The 16,927-nt window shown below is 44.6% G+C and overlaps 1 protein-coding gene and 1 pseudogene across 3 annotated transcripts in view; one reads left to right on the top strand and one right to left on the bottom strand.

Moving 5' to 3' along the window:
- IGF2BP2 (insulin like growth factor 2 mRNA binding protein 2) overlaps positions 1-16,927 on the bottom strand; it is a 160,602-nt gene that overhangs the window by 53,907 nt on the left and 89,768 nt on the right. The window lies entirely within an intron of this gene.
- LOC132520767 (putative uncharacterized protein IGF2BP2-AS1) lies at positions 5,247-8,619 on the top strand (annotated as a pseudogene).

Here is a 16,927-nt window from a genome sequence, read left to right on the forward strand (position 1 = left end):
AGCGCAGGCTCAGTAGTTGTGGTGCACGGGCTTAGTTGTTCTGCGGCATGTGGGATCTTCCCAGACCAGGGCTCAAACCCGTGTCCCCTGCATTGGCAGGCGGATTCTTAACCACTGCGCCACCAGGGAAGCCGCAAACTGTGTTTCTAATGAAGTGATTAGTTTCTAATGAAGTGATTACCCGTATAAGGCCCTCAATTCATTATCTGTAATTAAGACTAACCAGGGTAAAAACAAATATTTACACATCATATTTTGAGCCCTGATAAAAACATATATAAACTTGATGCAACACAAGTTACAATTTGAGTACATAAATGTTTTACTTGTGTGGTGCAGGGTAAATACAAAACCATCTTTATAAAGGAAAATGAAGCCACATGCCTCGTCACCAACAACTGTGCCATCCTTTCAGCATCTCTCCAATTCATTTTCAAATAATTGTTTTCTTGAGTTCTCCAAACAGCACTCAACTCTGTCCTTTTCCTTTTTTTTTACTTGTGCCTTTTTCATTTTTTCCCTCCTCAGCTCAAGTAGCATCTGGAATAGAGCAGGTGCTCAGCAATCAGCAAATTCACCAGGAGCATGTGTTGCTGACAGCTGGCTTCTTTTTCCTGGCACACTCCACCCCATATTCTGTGTTCCAACTATAAGAAGAACACGTGATTAGTGAAGACACTGACTGGTCTTCAACCCAGCCAATTTCTTTCACTCCAGTCTATGCTTATCAGCTCAAGGCAACAGGCTGTTGACTGGAAAATGCAGGGGAAGACATTTCCCGACACAGTAGCCACTGCAAACCCTTCCTGTGATTGGATGTAATGACTCATGTGGAGGTGCTGTTTCTTCCCTGAAGACAACAAGTACAATGGCATGCCCTGACATACTGAAGAAACAGTGTCACAATTAACAAAATTCAAGCCAGAAGCTGTGAGTCCACAATGTCTGGGAATGAGTGATAAACCAACAGCCATTTTACGTCTGAAAAAAAGGAACTACTCCCAGCAGTTATAAAAGACTTTGATCTTATTCATTATAGTCAGGATGATTAAGAAAAATTAAGTTCATCTCTAATATAGCTCTAAATCCCAAGTAAGCAGAGAAAGGGAGGAGAGAACTCCTTCCCCATGCTGTGTAAATCAAATAGCATTCACCATCTCACACAAAAGGAACATCTCACCCACACTGAAGGTTAGGTACTATGAACAATCCGAACTACCCATACCCAAATGTTCTGACTGGAGGTTAAATACTGGACATTTTAGGGCTTCCCTGGTGGCGCAGTGGTTGACAGTCTGCCTGCCGATGCAGGGGACACGGGCTCGTGCCCTGGTCCGGGAAGATCCCACATGCCGCGGAGCGGCTGGGCCCGTGAGCCATGGCCGCTGAGCCTGCACGTCCGGAGCCTGTGCTCCGCAACGGGAGAGGCCATAGCAGTGAGAGGGCCGCGTACCTCAAAAAAAAAAAAAAAAAAAAAAAAAAACTGGACATTTTATCTCATTTGGGAAATAAGATGATTTCTAAGATTAAACCAAAAGCTTTTCCAAATTCATTTAACAGGTGTTCACTAAGCACCTGTTACTAGCCACGCACTTGTTTTAGGTTCTGGGGTAGAGTAGTGAACAAAACAAAAGTGTCCGCATGCTGCTTATATTCTAGGGAGTAAACAAACAGAAAAGACAACACTGACCTCAGCAACCCTAAAGCTCTCTAATTAATTTCAATAAAACATGTACTTTACATGTTTAATGCAACATGTACATTTCAATAAAGAATGTACTTTAGAGTTGGTCCCTTGAATCAATTATGTCCTCAAGGAAAAAGGCTATTCCTGCATTTTCTTAGTCATATTTTTAGGTTTTAGCTAGACATGAACCCAATGTCCTTTAACACCTGTTTCTGCACAGTATCCTTAAACTGTAATTGCAGGTAGTAAAGAGCATCACACAAGTCCTTGTTTCCAACCACCGTGGGGAAGTTAAAGCTGAGGCAGGCATTTCTGTGTATAACAGCAGTGGAACACCTGCACTGCCACAAAGGGGAAGCTTTCCTTCCCACCCGGGTCTGCCCCTTAGCACTTAACCCCCTGAGATTTCCTCTGCTACACAAAGGGGGAGCTCTGGAGAAAATAAGAGGACCAGAGGAAAAGTTATTTCTCAAAATTGGGAGAGGAGTCAAGAAAAAACTTCTCAAACACCACCAATAAAAAAATAAAATCACAGCATGCAAAGAAAAACAAATCAGTGAATGCCTTCAACATCTCATAAAGTGCTGATGTAAAAACAAAGGAAGATTGTTAGCTCTTAGAGCTAATGTTACATGATTTGAATAAAATGAGACTTTTTAAAACCTAGAATTGCCAACTTTTTTTTTTTTGAGCCATGCCACGCAGCTTGTGGGATCTTAGTTCCCAGACCAGGGATTGAACCCGGGCCCTCAGCAGTGAAAGTGCAGAGTCCTAACCAATGGACGGCAAGGGAATTCCCCTTTTTAAATTTATTTTATTTTATTGCCAAATAGCCAACTTTTAAAACAGACGAACTGGGGAAAGATGGCATATAAATTATTCTTATATTTAAAACGATTCATCATCCTAATGAGGATTCATCTTAAGATATTTTTACATCAATTCTGAAATAAGACAAATTAGTAGGGAGATAACTGCAAATACACAAATTTGATTTATAACCAATTTTGAGAGACTAGACTTTTGCCTAGAGAAATTTTTCCAGTGGTGCCGATCGAAATGCAAGATTCATATCCTTCTCGAACTATGTACATCCTATCCCTACCCCTGCAGCTCAACAGCTCTAACCTGGTGATGTGGACACAGCAGTCACTCAGGAAATCTGAGGAATGAATGAATGTACATGATAGGGTTAAGATCTCTGGCACTTAAAAGTAGAATTCCTCCCAGCTGTTGGTTCACACTCTCTTTTGAGTTCCCTGTCTTACAAAGACAGTAAACAGAGCATCTGTCTCAGTTGGTTCCTGACTTTTCATCACTTCCTCTCAAACCAGTACCATTAGCTGGGTGGGCCCCAGCAGGACCCAATACTGGGAAGTATCCTATATAGGAGTCAACACCTGACGTGAATAAAGGTGAACAACCTACCTGGCTCAGCAGGTGGCCAAGGGAGGTCCTGCTACCACAGCTTCAAATTCCTTTTCCTCTCTCTTCTCCCTTCCCTGGAAGCAGTGCACGGTTGGTTGCCCTCTACTACCAGGACCCTCTTTCCTTTCTTTGTTGGGAGCCAGGTCCTCAGCAGCATGAATGAGGGAGGGAAGAGAGTTCAGTTGGTGGCCTCCCCTTAGCTGTTCGGAGTCCCAGTCTCCTTAGCACTGTGATAAGCTCCTGCACTCTCCTCTCATTTGTCCCTCCCCAAATCCCAGGGGATTATGAGAAAGCGCTCCATAAACTGTAGTGCACCCTACACAGGTAGGCATTAGGGTTATTTTGACAGAAGCACCCTCAAACTCCTTTTCCCAGCGTCGGTCCTGATATGCCCAGGAGAGCTGGTGCCTGGTTTTCCTATGAAATGTGAATGGATTTGACTTCACCGGATGAGTCACAATCAGATAATCAATTAGAAGGCACTGCATGGAGCCAGCACTGAACTGGAAGAGAAGCTACTGAAGTGATAAAGAATCACCTGTGGATTCAGGCTTAAAAGGACCCATTTCAGGATAATTTCACAAGCTAAAATGTACAATTGGCAAACTGATGGATTATTCTTCTCCTTCATTTAAGAGCACCTTGATTATTGTGCCCAAGTGAGAGTACTTTTGTTCCTTGGTGAGAAATACAAAATTTGTAATAGTCAAGCATAGATACTTGTGGAAATGCAAACACTTTTATTTACTAATGTCCATAAGGCCTTGATTTCTTAGAAGAGAACAATGATTTAAGAAAAAATATAAATTTAAATATAGTCCCTGGATTTTCTAACCTAATAATTCTCCCCACCCCTAATAAAACATTTTATCGTTACCAAAGGCCACCACTGTTTCAGCACCACAAGAAGCAGAGTGGGAGATGTGCTGAGCAGGGAGCCAGAGACCACGGTTTGAATGCTGGCTCCACTTCAGGCAAAGCTGTCGGGTGGATACTGGGCCAGTCACTTAACCTCCCTGCTTAATGCCTCAGACATGAGGCACTTGAGATAAGATGACAGCCAGTTAGACAAGCTTCTTTCCAAACCCAAGATTCACTCCGTTTTGGCAGCAAAACAAAACTGTCACAAAGAAAAGGTAAGGAGCAGAAAGAAGAGGTGTCTCATCCCAACAAATCTTGCATTTTGTTTGGGTCACAGTTTTTAACAACCCACTAGATAAGTTAGCCGACAGAGTCCATACTATTTTATGATTGAATGGCTTACAATCCAAAAAAAGTGGATTTGTGACTCTATATCACAACCCACCCCTGCAGCCACAATTTATCCCATTTCTTCCCTTTTCTACCTTATTGCAGAAAGCCTTATGTTTACATCTTCACTAGTGCCAGGGTTACTCTTGTACAATCTCTGGTGTCTGGATTTTGAAGGTATAATGTTATTTCCTGAAATTTACTATGAATGGAGTATACGGCACAGCTAAGTAGGAGCTTGTCCATTTCCTACAGGTGTATATAGGTCTTGGCATGGGACTGTGAATAAGGAGACTATAACTGCCTCCAAGGAATTCCACTGATGTCATAAACCACTGTATCAAAGCTTAGGTTTCCACTACATAGAAACAGAGCTCTGGCCCATAATTCAGATGCTGGTTAATTAGTATTGTACTGATATTCTACTTGTTATTGCAACTTTGATCTATACAACTCTGTAAAGCCTACATTCATATTTTTAAAGTAATATGCTTTAGCAGCAGGTGAGAGAAACTTAAGACATGATACAGGGCTTCCCTGGTGGCGCAGTGGTTAAGAATCCACCTGCCAATGCAGGGGACACGGTTTGAGCCCTGGTCTGGGAAGATCCCACAAGCCGCAGAGTAACAAAGCCCGTGCGCCACAACTACTGAAGCCTGCGTGCCTAGAGCCGGTGCTCCACAACAAGAGAAGCCACCGCAATGAGAAGCCTGCGCACTGCAACGAAGAGTAGCCCCCAATCACCGCAACTAAAGAAAGCCGCGTGCAGCAACGAAGACCCAATGCAGCCAAAAATAAATAAATAAAATACATAAATTTATATATATATAAAAAAGACATGACACATTTATTGGAAAAGCAGCAGTGTTAGCTTGATTAAATGCATACACCACTAGATAACTGTCCAAGGCCCTTTCCAACTCCAATGGTCTAGGCAACAGGTGAGTAAGAGAGACTTCAAAGGCAAGGGGGACAGGCGGGGTGGGACTGTGGTGAGACATCAGGATGAAAAGTGTTTATACTACATGGAGCTCTTCCTAGTGAATTTTATATAGTGATTCTGCAGATCTCAGCAAAATTGGACACATATCTATCACTCAACTGGCTTCTTTAAAACAAATTAACTTTTTAGAAATAAGTACTATATATTCTTTGCACAAAGTTCAAAAGGTACCAAAGCAGAAAAAACACAGCAGAAAAATTTGCCCTCTGTTATCTATCCTTCAGGACTCCAGTCCTGATACCAGTTTTTAAAAATCATTCCAGAGTATTCTGCACAAAAGCATATACGTATATAGTTGACCCTTGAACAGCATGGGGTTAAGGGTACTTACCCACGCCCCCCGTGCAGCTGAAAATCTGCTTATAACTTTTGATTCCCCCCCGAACTTAACTACTATAGCCTACCGTTGACCAGAAGCCTTACTAATAACATAAACACATATTTTGTATGTTATATGTATATCTACATATATTTTATGCATTCATGACATCTTTTTCTTAATCTTTTTGGTATTTCTAGGCTACATGGTTCATCTGTGAGGTTTTTTTTTTAAACTGTCCTAAATCTCCCCAAAATTTCCAATATATTTATTGAAAAAAACCCATGTATAGGTGGACCCATGCAGTTCAAACCCATCCTGTTCAAGGGTCAACTGTGTATTCTTTTTTCCCCCCTCAAAAAAAAATGTTAGTGCTCTGTATATGCTTTTTTCACTTGGAGATTGTGTCATAGCCATACACAGAGCTGTATTATTCTTTTTGACAACATTCAACTTTATGAATATACCATAATTTATTTAACTGGTCTCCTACTGATGGACATACGTTTCTAACCTTTTGCTATTTCCAAAAAACCAAAAATGTTGTAGCAAATAACTTGTCTATCTACCTAATTTTACACATGTGAGTGTATCTTGGAAGATAAGCTCCTAGACGTGGAATCACTGAGTCAGAAGGCTGTGCATTTGTAATGTCAACATACAAATGCAACACTGTTTCTCCACACATGAAAACGCAGCTCTCCAATTTTTGATTTCTGCCCATTCATAGGTGAAAAATACTATCTTTTTTTGCATTTTAACTATGAATGAAGCTGATTGTTTTTCATATGCTAAAGAACCTACCCACCTCACCCACTCTGGGAAACTCCACAGAATGCTTCCCTGCTCTTCTTTGTATTCTGGCAGGTGATTCCTGATCTGATTAACTTCATTCACTTCATTTATTCAACAAACCCTCACTGAGTATTGCGGGACACCAGAGAGACAGGTGAAAAGCCTGTTCCCACCATGAGGAGCTCACAGTCTGGCAGGAAGATAGCCAGTGCACCCTGCATGCAGTGTTGCTGTGAGACAGGCCTGCACCACGCTGGAGGGTGCCTGGGGGGTGCCGAGTGGCTGAGCAGACAGGAGGAGAACCTGGCAAGGCCTCCAGGGAAGGTGATGCCTCAGCTGAGTCTGAGCAGTACGAGGCAGAGTGAGCCAGGAGAGCAAAGGTGAAGTAGAGAGTGCAGAGGGGTTTAGAGGGCCTTTCAAATCAAGGGAGTGAGGTGTACAAAGGCAGGGCAGCAAGGGCACTTGGTTTGAGAGGAGCAGAGCACGCTTCCAGGGACCACGAAGGTGATAAACCTTTCACCAAGACTCAGAAACTGGGAGACAACGTAAACACAGCCATCAGCATTAACTTACTTTACAGAAGCTGTTTTCTTCTTAACTGACTCCCTTCCTCAGAGAAGACAGCCTTGTGGCCCTGAGAATTTAGGTGCAAGTATAATTCTATAGCTGTGTGCACCTCACTACTGGGGCAGTCTACTGATAATTCCTCACTTCCCTTTGACATGGGGCTGCCAGGTACACTTAACCAACAAATTAAGTGCCTCCAGATGAAAATTAAAGCATCTTGCCAACTACCATTATAATACCCTTCTGTTCCCAGCACGTATTCACCACACCTCTTGAGAGTGTAACAAACAGATCCATTAAAAATATTAAGGGACGGGCTTCCCTGGTGGCGCAGTGATTGAGAGTCCGCCTGCCGATGCAGGGGACGCGGGTTCGTGCCCCGGTCCGGGAAGATCCCACATGCCACGGAGCGGCTGGGCCCGTGAGCCATGGCCGCTGGGCCTGCGCGTCCGGAGCCTGTGCTCCGCAACGGGAGAGGCCACAACAGTGAGAGGCCCGCGTACCGCAAAAAAAAAAAATAATTAAGGGACCTCCCTGGTGGCGCAGTGGTTAAGAATCTGCCTGCCAATGCAGGCGACACGGGTTCGAGCCCTGGTCCGGGAAGATCCCACATGCCGTGGAGCAACTAAGCCCGTGCGCCACAACTACTGAGCCTGCGCTCTAGAGCCCGCGCGCCACAACTACTGAAGCCTGCGTGCCCAGAGCCCATGCTCCGCAACAAGAGAAGCCACTGCAATGAGAAGCCCTCGCACCGCAACAAAGAGTAGGAGCCCCTGCTCGCCGCAATGAGAGAAAGCCCGCGTGCAGCAACAAAGACCCAATGAAGCCCAAAATAAATAAATGTATTAAAAAAAAATTAAGCGTGCTTTAGGTCAGTGGAAGGTATGATTAAATACCACCACTGATTTTTTTAAATGAATGCACTAGAACTTTTATTTTTTTAATCCACATGAATAATGCCTCCATCAAAGTTATGCCCTTAGAAGAGTATTTTCTTATTCTAATAATGATTCCTCTGCCCAATATATGTTTTGAATTCTTTTATTAATATTTTCTACAGCATCTATCCAAGAAACATTGATTTAACTGATGTGCCTTTGGTCTGTAGTGCAATCTTACAAATATGCTGTGTTGAGTAAGAATCTCCCTCTTTTTCTTCCTTTTCCTCTTTCTATATTTAACAGGAAACAAAACTCAGAGGCCTCTCCTCTGCCTCTTCTAGCAGCAAAGAGCACAGCTCTCTGGGGAGTAGGCTGCCTTAGTTTGAATGCCAGGACTGCTGGGTTGGCCACCATACTACGTTACCAACCCAACCTCATAAGGGGTTCACCTCCCACGTTCCTTTTGGGGTGGTGGTGGAGAGGTGAAGTGCAGGGAGAATATCGCCCCTGGCTGCTCAAGCTCCCTGATCTGGTTAGGGAGAGGGTATTTACTCAGGGTCATGGTGGTGCATGAGGAAGCCAACCCCACCAGTGCTGGTTGATCATCAGAATGCGGACAAGGGGACATTCTTCATTTCCAGGTCATGTCTGGTTAAGATCAGGTGCCAGGATCAATATTTCACCTTAACTGAGGGGCAGCTGCCCAGACGGGCAAGGTCAGTGCCCCTGCGGCCCTTAGCTAGTGTCTTCTTCACAGCCATTTATCACAACCCACTGTTTACATTTCTGCAGCCCAGCCAGACTCTGCCCCACCACTGTGATTTGTTCATCCCACCATCCAGCACTTTTCTTTTCAAGGGATGATTATACACAAGTGAACAGACAGCAGGCGTGGTTGCCCTTTAAGCTCATGTAATCGGGCCTCTCATTTCAATTCACTTTGGTCAGCCCAGGTCATCTGAATGTAAAAGGGCCCCTCTGTCTCTGACCAAGATCCTTGCAGCCCTTTGATGGCCATGGAGCTCTAAGAGGGAGCTCATTCCCTGAGCGCTTGAGACCCCAGTCTACTGGGAGGTCGTGGGCAGAAAGTCAGACTAGGCATCAGGACTGCTGGGCGCGGGGCCACCACCCAGATATGTGACTGGGCTATTTGTGGCAGGTTATTTCATTTCTCTGGGGCCAGATGGTCTCTTTCTACAATCCTCCTTAGTGTCGAGAGTTCTCCAGCCCTGCCTGCTCTCTTCCCTTAAGGACAGTAAAGATGCCTCTTCCTCCCATAGAAATGTGTATAAGAACTAAGTTGTCCAGGCAAAAAAAACCTTTAAAGGAAGAATTTCTGTGCCGTGAGTGGTTTACTGTGAGAATAGGACTCAAGAGAAGTCTTAGAAATCTTTACTCAATGACACAGATGGATAGACAGACTTTAATCTGTGAGCCAAGAAAAATGGTTTGTAAAGGCTAGAAGAAAAGAACCCCATGGCTAAGAACTTGTAAAAACATCTATAACAAACAAGAGTTCTAAGGGAAAGACTATGAATCAGCAGGATCACAGGAGGTGGAGAGTGAGCTTTGAAACGGCAGAGAACTAACCAGCTAAAGGGCAAATGGTGCAGAATGCCACTGCAGGAGGTGACACACAGGAATCCAAGCAGCACCTGGAGTCAACAGAGAACAAGTAGACACATTTTCATCACAGGCCTGTGCTGGTGGGGACAGCCTAGCCTACCATACCAGTATTTTCCAGATGGGAAGCGGGTACCACTGAGATTCCTTAGTTTATAAAGCCAAAAATTCCATTCTTGGGAGGGAGAGGAGAGAAGGAAATGAGAATGAACAGGAATGACATTTTCCATTCCCTTCATGGACAGTTTTGCACAAGCTGCAAATGCAAAGGGGGGAGATGTAGACAGAGGCCCACCACCACAGTCTCTGCCCTCCAGGGAACTCAGTCCAAAAAGGCGAGGAAGACAGGTCAACAAAACCCACCACCCAAGGTACTGCCAATGACAAACCTGGTGCAGACTTCACCATTACAAAGCAATTTTACACACGTCATCTCATCTAATTCTCACACTGGTCAGTGGACCAGAAGGGAATTTAAGTAACTTGCCCAAGGTCTCTCAGCTGTGATGCAATAGGACCAATTACAGAAATCTCATAGATACTATTGTAAGAGCTGTAAGAGAGATTCTGAATTCACAGGGGTTCCAGGAACAATAATGCCCATGCAAGGGACAGGCACTGTGCTGGGTGCTTTACCAACACCAACTCCAGTGCCTAAAACAAGCCCCACACTGGTACCCAGCAGGGCCCAGAAAGCCAATACCTGACTCCTACTTGCTCCATGAATGAAGCTGGGATAAGTACTGTTCGTACTTTGCAGCTGGGGAATCTAAGGTGAAGCCAGGAATGTGAACACAGGTCTGTTTGATGCCCAAGTCACTAATCCTGTCCTTCTAGGGGTTTTTAGGTGTCACATGGGACATGGAGTTCCATGTAATGTCTGCAGGAGGTGAGTAAGTACAGCAATAAAAACAATGCACCACACTGCATTTATTTTCTAATATTTCTTTTTGTATCAAGGAAAATCTCTCAGTCTGAGGCTGGAAGTCTTTAACACCTCTCCAATACTAATCCTCCTCCCTCTAAAAATAAAAAAATGTTGCGCTTCCCTGGTGGCGCAGTGATTGAGAGTCCGCCTGCCGATGCAGGGAACACGGGTTCGTGCCCCGGTCCGGGAAGATCCCACATGCCGTGGAGCGGCTGGGCCCGTGAGCCATGGCCGCTGAGCCTGCGCGTCCGGAGCCTGTGCTCCGCAACAGGAGAGGCCACAGCAGTGAGACGCCCACGTACCGCAAAAAAAAAAAAAAAAAGTTAGGCTCAGAACCTTAACAAGCAACGGTAGCTAGAACTTAATAACAACACATTGTTTTCAGTATATTTCATTTTTATGGTTACTTTCTATTTATTGCAAATGGTACTGGTTTTTCAATTATATAAATAATATAAAGTTTCTTTTAAAAGTAAACTTAGGTTAAGTTTTTTAAAGGGGGACCACTTCAAAAGACAACATTAAGTAGTTAACAGGGCAGGTGTAGAGATAACGGCAGAAAACATGAAAGCAGTACACAGATGGCTGAAATTTGGGAAATGCTGCTCTATGTCATACTGGCCCTCATAACACAAGTGCTTCTGCCCATTTTGAATCAGTGCTCCTTTGTGGGTCGAGCAAACAGGACAAGTATGTTCTCTGGAACCCTTAACTCTGAGGCTGCAGGATTCCCAGCTGGGCACGTCCCAGACAGGATCTCTTGCACGAGCTACGCTAATGAACATCACATATTCAAGCGGGCACACAGTTTTATGAACAAGTGTCAGGAGTAGATATTAACAGGTGTTTGACTAGGGCAGGGGTCAGCAAACTATGGCTGGTGGGCTACATCCAGTCCAAAGCCTGATTTTGTAAGTAAAGTTTTATTGAACCTCCTGTTTGGTTATATATTGTCTATAGCTACTTTTCCACTAGAAAGGCAGAGTTGAGAAGGTGTGACAGAGACCATATGGGCCAAGAAACCTAATATATTTACTATCTTGCTCTTTACCAAAAAAAAAAAAAAAAAAAAAAAAAAGGCCCTGGACTCAGGAGGCCAGACATTGAAATTCAGAAGATCAGGGCCAAGAGAGGGTGTGAGCATAGTTCAAGGGCCAGAGCAATAACTCTGCCAGAAATTAAGTCAGAAACTCCCTCCTGGAACTGGCAGATGGGTAGGAAGAAATCTGAGTGGAAAACTGAAGCAGGAAGAAGGGAAGAGCAAAGCCATGATCAAAACTGGAGAAGCAGAGATGAACAAGGGGCAGGGTAACACCAGAGATAACGGTCTTGCATCTTTTGAAGTCAAGAACCACCCCTATGGGTTGCTATTCTGGGCTTCCCAGTCCTTTGAAAGTTGCTGGCCTTCGCAGCTTAAGGGAGCCATGTCCTTGGGAAACCAGGGGCCCCAGTCATGCCTTGCAGGTGGTATCAACGTGGACCATGATAGGATTGTGATGGTCAGAGATGAGCTTGGGTGGGGAGAGGAAATAATAGACTGTGTTTGGACAAGGGAAAACAGGGTACATCTACTGGGGAGACAGATGACTACTAAGTCGGGACAACTGCAGAGGTCTTATTTAATAGGGTGAGGCGTTTGTGCTAATAGAGTAGGCTAAGGGAGATCACTGCCGACATTTGAGCAGGGCAGGCATTCATAAGTCCACTTATTCATGAGGCAGAGATAGTGGGGTGTGACAAAGCTCTACAAAACTATAAGATACTACCTATCTTTAACTAACAATAGTATAAAAGATAAAGTAGATTGGGTTTACTAGAATAGAGGTATTAAAAAATTGGCTGTCACCAGTGGTGTGAAAATTTGCTGCAGCCACAGGCTCAACAATACCTGTGACAGCTCTCCTCGCATGTGCTTCGCCTCGTATGCGTGGACGCTTCTACAGGTTAAGCAGAAAGAAGGTTAAGCGATGACTGTGAAGCAACCAAGAGTGCTGACTGGGGGGTGAAGGCTAGAGTACAAAGAAGTGAGCTTTGATAGAGAGAAACTCACATGAGAGAAACACCGGTATATACTTAAACTAAGCGGCGACGGGGAGGCAATGTGTAGCTTTTGTTAATTTCCAAAATGTAAATACTCTCACCATAGCTAATTTAAAGCCACTAACTTGATGCCATCAAACAAAAGTTGCAAAGAGATGCACACAGTTGGCTCCTCCAGCAAACCACTGGGACTCTAAGCATGTTGCTCCCAGCAGCTCTTACCTGGATGATGTGAGAGGACGCTGACAGGTCACTCGGATGTCATGCTGCTGAAGCTACTCCTCCCACCCAGTTATGGAGGGAATGAGACCTTACAGCTGACATCCTCAAAAGGTTGTGGAAGAACCTCAGTTTCAGATTTCAGAACAACTTCATTCTGCAGATAAGGAAACTGAGGCTCAGAGCTTTAGAACTGCTCACCTTGGGCTACACTGCAGGGCTGGGATTATGCTTTGTACGAACAGAAACAAATTCTGAAACCAAACAGGGTGTAACTGTAGAGTGAAGAGGTGAAGAGGTAGTCCACAAACGGTCAAGCCACATCAAAGTGCAGCTGGTACAGGGCTGGCAAATTACTCCAAGGGTACTCTGGGCAAAGAAGAGAGAAGAAAGGTCACCAGGAAAGCCTCGAAGCTGTGTGTGTGTGTGTGTGTGTGTGTGTGTGTGTGTGTGTGTGTGTGTGTGTGTGTGTGTGTGTGTGTGTGTGTGTGTGTGTGTGTACGACCATGCACCCATGTGCACGTGAACAAGTAGATGTCACAAAGCACTACCAATTGCCACTTCCTGTGTACTGTCAACAGAACGAGATGCCCTAGGCATCTTGAAATTACCAAAAATTAATGTGTGAATTTTAGCCAGTTAATGTCACATACAAAAGGGAATGTTCATACTCTTTTCTCCTTCCAACTGAGGTTTTTTCCTCTCCCTGAATTTTATACATACACACACACACACACAAATAATATATATATATATCTATATATATATATATATATATATCTTTTTGGCCGCACCACGCGGCTTGCGGGATCTTACTTCCCTGACCAGGGATTGAACCAGCGCCCTCAGCAGTGAAAGCGCGGAGTTTTAACCACTGAACCGTCAGGGAATTCCCCTGAATTTTATCTTTATCGTTAAAACTTTTAATTTTGCTACGTGCTCACCCTAGCAAATTTTACTGGAAATCAATTCCTTCTCTAAAAACTGTACTTTCGTGCTGGCTTCCTCCAGACTAATAAAACACTGTTTATCAACTGAAACCCCAAGCAAGCCTCTCGTGCACCTGTCTTCCTCCTTTCTGTCCCCCACCTCCTCACCTTCATCTGAAAAGACATGAACACCCACCTAGCAAGTTCCCTCTGTCATCAGGACCAACAGAGCCTGGGGCAATTCGCCCATGTTACTCCTCCTGCTTACAGAGAAGCCTCCTTTGGCAAGGCAGGACAGCCCTGTGGTCTGTCTGGGAGGTGCTTTTCTTCTGGGTGGCAGATAATGCCTTCTATTCACCAACCGTTCACGCTGCCTCCTTGGCAGCCCTTGGAAACCTCCGGGTGGCAGTGTTTGTTTACCCCCATTTTGTAGGGGGTGAAATTGAGGCACAAGAAGACACTGTTAGGATACACTACAGGAGCAAGATACAAGATAAGAGCTTCGTGGATTAGTTTTTAAAACTTAAGTGATTACAACAAGAACCGAATCACACCTTAAGAAGACAGCACTGCCTTTCTTCACTTTCTTCACACCTCCTTCACCAGCCGGCTGTGAAGTGAACCTCTACTGAGGGGCAACCCTGGCAGGTTTAAGTTTTCAAATTTGTGTCATTTTGTGCTTTCTGGAGGAGGTATAGTGAGCTTGGATATAGGTGATATGGCGGGAGGGTGGAGACAGGGACGTAAAGGGAGAGGCTTGTCCGATCCAGGCTAAGATAATCAAACTAAGAATAATCAGTCTGGTGGAGGCTGCAGAGAGACTCCGGGAAATGACCCTCAGCTGTGCTCACAGCTCACTGGAAAACTACAGGAATGGCCTCTTTACATCGGGTCTGGCGGGTAGAGAACTCAGGCCTGATGCTGTATAATTATGTAAATACACTCACAGATATATAAACACATACACACATGTATACATAATACATATACATAAAACATATACACATTATTATACATAATTATGTAATTATAATCGAGTTACAAGAACCTACTATGTTAGGGTGTTTTCAAGACCAGACTTCATCACAAGGGAAAACTGTGAGCCATAAAAATAGTTTTGTCTTGTCCCCAAAGGGATATGTCATTCTGTCTTGCTTTTGCTAATTAAGAGTTGAAAATTGTTGAAATGTTTCTTGTTGGTTAAACTGGAGAGAAGACAATAAAATCCAGTGGAGACTTTGAGAATTAGGATCTACTGAGGTTTATGTGGGAAGGAGAAAGGCTTCATGGACTGTGGCCATGTTTATGATTCCATCAAATCTAGTCAGCCACAGCCCACCACCAGGGCACAGTCAAAACTGTACAAATAACCAAACTTCTATCCTTTGGAAATGATAACATTGGGTCATATTTTCAGTGGTTAGAACTCACTGCTTAGCTCCATGGCAGTCTACAGTCAAAAGCTTATCATTTAAAATTATCTTCACAGGGTATTAGGACTGGGAAGGTCCTTAAGGAAATCCTTTCATCTCATAAATAAACGACACTGCATTCCAGAGAAGTGATTTGTCCAAAGTTTTTTAGATGAGAAGCCACATCTTCTGAGTCTCCAGATCCCTGAATCTTCTTCCCACCCCCATGTCTCTGTTGGCAGCATCCACCCCTGTCAACCCATTAACAGACATAAAAAGCACTGGTGGGGCTTCCCTGGTGGCGCAGTGGTTGAGAGTCCGCCTGCCGATGCAGGGGACACAGGTTCGTGCCCCGGTCCAGGAGGGTCCCACATGCCGCGGAGCGGCTGGGCCCGTGGGCCATGGCTGCTGAGCCTGCGCGTCCGGAGCCTGTGCTCCGCAGCGGGAAAGGCCACAACAGTGAGAGGCCCGTGTACCGCAAAAAAAAAAAAAAAAAAAAAAGCACTGGTGTTCCAGGTACCACACCAGCCTCCTCAGGAGGATCTGAGGATCATTGATATGCCTGGCTCTTAACAGGCACCGAGGGCTCCAAGATGAATGGCACACAGTTTCTTCCCTGCTGGAGCTCCCAGACTAGTGAGGGTCACATGGAACTAAACAGCAGACAAGTACAGAATGGGACAAAAACCATTCTAGAAGAATGTACAAGAAACTGTGGGAGCTCAGAGGAGGGACCATAACCAGCCTTAAGGAAGGTGGGTAGGAACCTGAGCTGAGTCTTGAAAAGAGAGTCAGTACCATCAGGTAGAGAAGGGGGACAAAGGACATTCATCCTGCAGAGAAAACAGCATGAGTGAGGGTGGGAGGCAGCCCAGGTAAGCAGGTTCAGGCTAGGCAACCCCAGGGAATCCAGTTGAGCCAAATCCAGAGAGAAGGCGAACTACACAGAGACAAATATCTGTAACTCTAAATGGGGCTTCAGTGAGCATGAGGTCAAAGCAAACACGTGCTGGAGCCAAGGAGTCCTAAGTGGGCACTAGGACCAGATAGGAACCCACAGGAGAGAACAGAAGAGGAAGAGAGCCTCCCAGAGAGCCCAGCCCAGGCCTGTGGAGGGAGACATAGAGTCAGTCACGAGATCACCCCCTAGCCCTTCCTGTCCACTGGGACCACGTGTGGTCCGAGCACCAAGGTGGCCTGAGCCATCAGCCAATGAGAGTCTTGCTTCCTTGAGTTGTGAGTGCTCCAGGACTGCAACTGGCCAAGTGGGGAGGTCAGAGCCTAAACTAAACCTGATTCCTGGTAAGTTTTTATAACTGCTATCCTCTTTTCTCTCTCTCCCTGCATCTGCACGCCCTGACAGAAGTGGAGACAGGATAGCCTGGAGGTTAAGACTGGAGTCAAAGATTCTGCATTCAAGCCCCACTTAGCTATTTACTAACTGGGTGACCCTTGACAAAGCTGCGTTAAGCTTCCTGATTCAGTTCCCTCATCTAAACTCTTAGAATTGTTAGATTAGATGAGAATGCACAGGAAGTCTTTCGACACAGTGCCTGCCACATAGGAAGTGTTCTGTGAATGGTAGGTGCTCTCATATTCTATTTAAAAGGTCAGCTGGTTACTATACATAAAATAGGTAAGCAACAGGGATTTACTGTATAGTACAGGGAATTATATTCAATATCTTATAACAACCTATAATGGAATATAATCTGAAAAAATTAACTGAATTATTTTGCTGTACACCTGAAATTAACACAATATTGTACATCAAGTATACTTCAATCAAAAAAAAAAAAAAAAGCTGGGCGATATTTTAAAGGAACTCCCCCATCAGGCTAGACT

Source organism: Lagenorhynchus albirostris, chromosome 5 (assembly GCF_949774975.1).
Source record: "Lagenorhynchus albirostris chromosome 5, mLagAlb1.1, whole genome shotgun sequence".
In the NCBI taxonomy this organism is placed as follows: domain Eukaryota; kingdom Metazoa; phylum Chordata; class Mammalia; order Artiodactyla; family Delphinidae; genus Lagenorhynchus; species Lagenorhynchus albirostris.